Source organism: Acanthopagrus latus, chromosome 6 (assembly GCF_904848185.1).
Source record: "Acanthopagrus latus isolate v.2019 chromosome 6, fAcaLat1.1, whole genome shotgun sequence".
NCBI lineage: Eukaryota > Metazoa > Chordata > Actinopteri > Spariformes > Sparidae > Acanthopagrus > Acanthopagrus latus.
Genome location: NC_051044.1, coordinates 33,599,355 through 33,606,688, shown reverse-complemented (window position 1 = coordinate 33,606,688; position 7,334 = coordinate 33,599,355). Strand labels below are relative to the sequence as shown.

Here is a 7,334-nt window from a genome sequence, read left to right as displayed (position 1 = left end):
ACAGGTCAACTCCTCTTTTAGTCCATTGGATAATATACCAAAGTGACCAATTAGGAGAAGTGGGTGTGTGCTAGAAAGGGACTCTAAAAACCCTCGCACAGGATGAGAAGGGGGGTGGCATTTGGTAGAATTCCTAAGATCGAAGGCGTAGGAGTTCTGATAGGGCAAGAGGGCAAAAACGTTTGGCATTACTTTGCCCTGTTTGGAGAACATCAGATGTGGGGCCACACTCTGTTCGGACGCTCGGCTAACCGAAGTTTGTCTCAATAAAGACTGCTCTATCATTCCACCCAGCCTTACCTCCGCAGAATTCTTTTATCAACATACTACATGCTGACACTTTTGAGGAAGACAGCCCAGAAACTACAGTCAAATTCATACATTTTGAGCAAAATCTAAGCTGACGAAGCATTTTTGGCTTGAATACAGATGAATCTGCTCTAACTGCCTAAAACAAGCTCCCAGCGCCCTGAAACGCTTGATTTGGCAAGTAAAGACGTCTGACTGAAATGAGTGATGAAACAAGTGAAACCATGTTTCCACATCATGTTTAGGTCAAATTCATACATTTTGAGCAAAATCTAAGCTGAGAAAGCATTTTTGGCTTGAACACAGCTGAATCTGCTCTAACTCCCTAAAACAAGCTCCCAGCGCTCGAAATCGCGTGATTTGGCAAGAAAACACGTCTTAATGAAAACAATGATGAAACAAGTAAAACCATGTTTCCACATCATGTTTAGGTCAAATTCATACATTTTGAGCAAAATCTAAGCTGAGAAAGCATTTTTGGCTTGAATACAGATGAATCTGCTCTAACTGCCTAAAACAAGCTCCCAGCGCCCTGAAACGCTTGATTTGGCAAGTAAAGATGTCTGACTGAAATGAGTGATGAAACAAGTGAAACCATGTTTCCACATCATGTTTAGGTCAAATTCATACATTTTGAGCAAAATCTAAGCTGAGAAAGCATTGTTGGCTTGAATACAGATGAATCTGCTCTAACTGCCTAAAACAAGCTCCCAGCGCCCTGAAACGCTTGATTTGGCAAGTAAAGACGTCTGACTGAAATGAGTGATGAAACAAGTGAAACCATGTTTCCACATCATGTTTAGGTCAAATTCATGCATTTTGAGCAAAATCTAAGCTGAGAAAGCATTTTTGGCTTGAATACAAATGAATCTGCTCTGACTGCCTAAAACAAGCTCCCAGCGCTCTAAATGGCTTGATTTGGCAAGAAAACACGTTTTAATGAAAACAATGTTGAAACAAGTGAAACCATGTATCCACACTATGTTTAGGTCAAATTCATACATTTTCAGCAAAATCTAAGCTGAGAAAGCATTTTTGGCTTGAATACAGATGAATCTGCTCTAACTCCCTAAAACAAGCTCCCAGCGCTCTACATCGCTTGATTTGGCATGAAAACACGTCTTAATGTAAACAATGTTGAAACAACTCAAACCATGTATCCACACTATGTTTAGGTCAAATTCATACATTTTGAGCAAAATCTAAGCTGAGAAAGCATTTTTGGCTTGAATACAGATGAATCTGCTCTAACTGCCTAAAACAAGCTCCCAGCGCCCTGAAACGCTTGGTTTGGCAAGTAAAGACCTCTGACTGAAATGAGTGATGAAACAAGTGAAACCATGTTTCCACATCATGTTTAGGTCAAATTCATACATTTTGAGCAAAATCTAAGCTGAGAAAGCAGTTTTGGCTTGAACACAGATGAATCTGCTCTAACTCCCTAAAACAAGCTCCCAGCACTCGAAATCGCGTGATTTGGCAAGAAAACACGTCTTAATGAAAAAAATGATGAAACAAGTAAAACCATGTTTCCACATCATGTTTAGGTCAAATTCATACATTTTGAGCAAAATCTAAGCTGAGAAAGCATTTTTGGCTTGAATACAGATGAATCTGCTCTAACTGCCTAAAACAAGCTCCCAGCGCCCTGAAACGCTTGATTTGGCAAGTAAAGACCTCTGACTGAAATGAGTGATGCAACAAGTGAAACCATGTTTCCACATCATGTTTAGGTCAAATTCATACATTTTGAGCAAAATCTAAGCTGACGAAGCATTTTTGGCTTGAATACAGATGAATCTGCTCTAACTGCCTAAAACAAGCTCCCAGCGCCCTGAAACGCTTGATTTGGCAAGTAAAGACGTCTGACTGAAATGAGTGATGAAACAAGTGAAACCATGTTTCCACATCATGTTTAGGTCAAATTCATACATTTTGAGCAAAATCTAAGCTGAGAAAGCATTGTTGGCTTGAATACAGATGAATCTGCTCTAACTCCGTCAAACAAGCTCCCAGCGCTCTAAATCGCTTGATTAGGCAATAAAACACGTCTTAAGGAAAACAATGTTGAAACAAGTCAAACCATGTATCCACACTATGTTTAGGTCAAATTCATACATTTTGAGCAAAATCTAAGCTGAGAAAGCATTTTTGGCTTGAATACAGATGAATCTGCTCTAACTCCCTAAAACAAGCTCCCAGCGCTCTAAATCGCTTGATTTGGCATGAAAACACGTCTTAATGAAAATAATGTTGAAACAAGTCAAACCATGTATCCACACTATGTTTAGGTCAAATTCATACATTTTGAGCAAAATCTAAGCTGAGAAAGCATTTTTGGCTTGAATACAGATGAATCTGCTCTAACTCCGTCAAACAAGCTCCCAGCGCTCTAAATCGCTTGATTTGGCAAGAAAACACGTCTGACTGAAATGAATGATGAAACAAGTGAAACGATGTTTCCACACTTTGTTTAGGTCAAATTCATACATTTTGAGCAAAATCTAAGCTGAGAAAGCATTTTTGGCTTGAATACAGATGAATCTGCTCTAACTCAGTCAAACAAGCTCCCAGCGCTCTAAATCGCTTGATTTTGCAAGAAAACACGTCTGTATGAAAACAATGTTGAAACAAGTGAAACCAAGGTTCCACACTTTGTTTAGGTCAAATTCATACATTTTGAGCAAAATCTAAGCTGAGAAAGCATTTTTGGCTTGAATACAGATTAATCTGCTCTAACTCCCTAAAACAAGCTCCCAGCGCTCTAAATCGCTTGATTTGGCAAGAAAACACGTCTGACTGAAATGAATGATGAAACAAGTGAAACCATGTTTCCACACTATGTTTAGGTCAAATTCATACATTTTGAGCAAAATCTAAGCTGAGAAAGCATTTTTGGCTTGAATACAGATGAATCTGCTCTAACTCCCTAAAACAAGCTCCCAGCGCTCTAAATCGCTTGATTTGGCAAGAAAACACGTCTGACTGAAATGAATGATGAAACAAGTGAAACCATGTTTCCACACTTTGTTTAGGTCAAATTCATACATTTTGAGCAAAATCTAAGCTGAGAAAGCATTTTTGGCTCGAATACAGCTTCATCTGCTCTAACTGCCTAAAACAAGCTCCCAGCGCTCTAAATCGCTTGATTTGGCAAGAAAAGACGTCTGACTGAAATGAATGATGGAACAACAGAAACCATGTTTGAACACTATGATTAGGTAAAATTCATACATATTGACAAAAATCTAAGCTGAGAGAGCATTTTGCCAAATCAAGCTTTTCAGGGCTCTGGGAGCTTGATTTAGGCAGTTAGAGCAGATGAAGATGTATTGAAACCAAAAATGCTTTCTCAGCATTTATTTTGCTCAAACTGTATGAATTCGACATAAACATAGTGTTGAAACATGGTTTCACTTGTTCCATCATTGTTTTCAGTCAGACATATTTTCTTGCCAAATCAAGCGATTCACAGTGCTAGGAGCTTGTTTTAGGCAGTTAGTACAGATGAAGATGTATTGAAGCCGAAAATGCTTTCTCAGCTTAGATTTTGCTCAAAATGTATGAATTTGGCCTAATCATAATGTTGAAACATGGTTTCACTCATTCCATCATTCATTTCAGTCAGAAGTCTTTTCTTGTTGCAAAATCAAGCTTTACAGGGCGCTAGAAGCCCCTTTTGGGCAGTTAAAGAAGATGAAGCTGCTTTCCAGCCAAAATTGCTTTCTCAGCTAAGATTCTGCTCAAAATGTGTGAATTTGACCTAATCATAATGTTGAAACATGGTTTCACTTATTCCATCATTCATCTCAGTCAGAAGTATTTTCTGGCCAAATCAAGCTTTTCAGGGCGCTCGAGGCTTGTTTTGGGTAGTTAGCGAAGACGAAGCTATATTCACGCCAAAAAGGCTTTCTCAGCTAAGTGTAGCACCGGTATCACACCACTGCGCCACTGGGCTAGTTCTAGGTTCTAAGCAGGAGTGGGAAGCAAAAATAATTACACCAGAGACCATTGCTTTAACTGCAAAAGGCCGGCAATTTAATGAATGCAACAACACAAATAAAGTACAGTACACAAATAAAAAAAAATACCCTGCAGGTTCTTAATATTGGGGTAAATATATTAAATGAAAAGATATTTCACTTTCTTTAGTTCACCAAATTTATTTTAGTACAGCTAATGTAAGTTATATTGGACCAGTCGTTTTTTTTTTCTAGGTTACACCTATTTTGGAATTCCTGTTTTTCTTCCCGAGTTAACTCGTTTTTCCCTTCAATTACACAATCAAAGTGGACCACAATCATTTCAAATCACATTCAGAAGTATGAACTCAATATACAAATAAAAGTTTGACACTTCCAATTCAAGTTAGAATCCAAATGTGAGTTCAAGTGTTCAGTTCTCAGTTCAGTTCAAAACTAACTCCGGATACTCCTGCCACTCTGGCAGCGAGTCACCATATGCAGAAGATTTCCTCACTGATGGGTTGGAGAAGGTGAGGTGAAGATCCGGGTCTAGCTCGCCATCTTGGATCCCGTCTATGCATGTGCACGCCCGCACAGTGCAGACCAGTCCTTGCTCCGACCGAGCTTCAAATCAAGCAAAAAAATAAATAAAACTGACCTGTGTAACAGATTACAAACACGATAAATCTCTTTTTAAAGCCAACAACTAGTTCACAGCCTCCATGTTGTAACATTACTGCTACAGTGCTATTTTCCATCTCAAAATGGCGGCGGAGCGGTCTCTTAACTCGCGGCTCCGTCTCCCACACAACTACTGCACATATCTTTCATTTACACAATGTACACACTTTTATAATACTCACAGTCTTCATAAACCCAAAATATTAACTGGTTAAGAGTTTATGGCAAATCATTTGCTTTGTAACAGCTACGTTTTTAGCATTTGCTCTCCGCCAGAAAAGAAAAGTACAACACGGTAAATATGCAAGAAAATGAACACAAAACTCACCAAAACCGGTGTGGCTTAGTTTTCATAAAATCCCCCATCAGTTCCCGACCTGGCAAGTTAGGGTTTTCAACTGCAAAAATCCACTTTTTTCGCTCTTTTCTCTACTTATTAGCCACAGCTTGTCCTCTCTGATCTTCCTCTGTTCTCCCCCTCGGATCTCTACTGCAGCATCTCAAGTGCTCCGTCTCGCGTCACTCCTCTCTTAAAGGAGCAGCAACATGAATTTTCTGTCAACATCTTCAACATTAAATTATTGTTGTGTTAGCAGTTTTAATTAACTGAGAAATTAATTTACATGAGTCACGTTTTAACTTTTGAACTTATTTATTCTTATTTATATCATATTTTAACATGGGTTACATAATATTGTGCTCAAAATGTCTGAATTTGACCTAATCATAGTGTTGACACATGGTTTCACTTATTCCATCATTCATTTCAGTCAGACGCCTTTTGTTGCGAAATCAAACTCTTCAGGGCGCTAGAAGCTTTTTTTGGGCATATACTGCCCTCGCGGGCGTGTGCTGATACAAAGCTAGACATTCAGTTAACGGATAGAAGTTCTCCAAAAAACCACAAGGCTTGATCCTTCCTGTCCTTTAATGGAGTCTACTATTTCTCCTCCATAAAACTGAAATTATCAGATAGAAACACAATTTACTTACAGTATTTACAGTAGCATAGTATGAACATACTTCAATTAGCATCCATAGATTAACAAGTGAAAAGAGTTAGCATAGACTGAAAGCTAGCAAGGTGTGTTTACCGAAAACATAACCAATCATGTCTTAATTACAAAAATATACAATCCTGTGACACTATTCGCATATTATACTCACAGATATGTATTCTCCAAGGCAAAAGGCATCCAACAATATTATTTAGCAGTCTGTTTATCTGTGCTCACTTTTACACCCAAGCATGAGAACTGAGCATGTAAAAACACAGCATAGCTGGACTTAATGAGCCGAGTGGTCACTCTGACGCGGTTTCTCTGAACCAAAGAGAAGACCACTCACTCTGATGCTGTTTCTTTGAACCAAAGCACATACTTTTTAGACCTGCTTACAAGTTAACTTTTGAACTCAATGTCTGAATTTGACCTAATCATAGTGTTGAAACATTGTTTCACTTGTTCTATCATTTATTTCAGTCAGACGTCTTTTCTTGCCAAATCAAGCTTTTCAGGGCGCTAGAAGCTTGTTTTGAGAAGTTAGAGAAGATGAAGCTGTATTCCAGCCAAAAATGCTTTCTCAGCTAAGATTCTGCTCAAAATGTATGAATTTGACCTAACCATAGTGTTGAAACATCGTTTCACTTGTTCCATCATTAATTTCAATTATAAGTCTTTTCTTGCCAAATCAAGGTTTTCAGGGTGCTAGAAGCTTGTTTTGGGCAGTTACAGTAGATGAAGCTGTATTCAAACCAGAAATGCTATCTCAGCTAAGATTCTGCTCAAAATGTGTGAATTTGACCTAACCATAGTGTTGAAACATCGTTTCACTTGTTCCATCATTCATTTCAGTGAGACTTCTTTTCTTGCCAAATCAAGCTTTTCAGGGCGCTAGAAGCTTGTTTAGGGCAGTTAGAGAAGATGAAGCTGTATTCCAGCCAAAAATGCTTTCTCATGCTTTCTGCTGTGCCTGTATATCAACAATATTACGGTAATGCAGTGCCATAACAGAATTCAAAATAAAAGCAGAAACTTATCAAGGCAGTTTGCAATTTCACACAAATACAATTAATCAGCCAGTCTGTTAATTGATTGATGAATTATTTAAACGATTAGTTAATTACTTAATTGAGCATTTAATGAATTAATTCATTGATTATTTATTTATTTATTATTTAATTCATATTACCATCCTTATTCTGATCACACTGAAACCTTAGAAGATGTTGGCCAAGACATTTCATCTGTTTGTACAATTAGTCCAACATAAAAATAAACACAATAGGTGGAGTTTCTGATGAGAATTTCAAAATAAAAGCCCACTTAATACTCAAATATTTTCAATATTTCTCTCAAATTCAGATCCACATCAAGAGGA

The 7,334-nt window shown here is 38.0% G+C and overlaps 1 long non-coding RNA gene across 1 annotated transcript; it reads right to left on the bottom strand.

Annotated features, from left to right (window-relative positions):
- Window positions 1-4,324: 4,324 nt before the first annotated feature.
- LOC119021534 lies at window positions 4,325-6,240 on the bottom strand. Its single transcript, XR_005075631.1, has 3 exons — window positions 6,123-6,240; window positions 5,284-5,484; window positions 4,325-4,898 (listed from the first exon to the last, which is right to left on the bottom strand). It is a non-coding gene; the product is annotated as an uncharacterized LOC119021534 (long non-coding RNA).
- Between the last annotated feature and the right edge of the window lie 1,094 nt (window positions 6,241-7,334).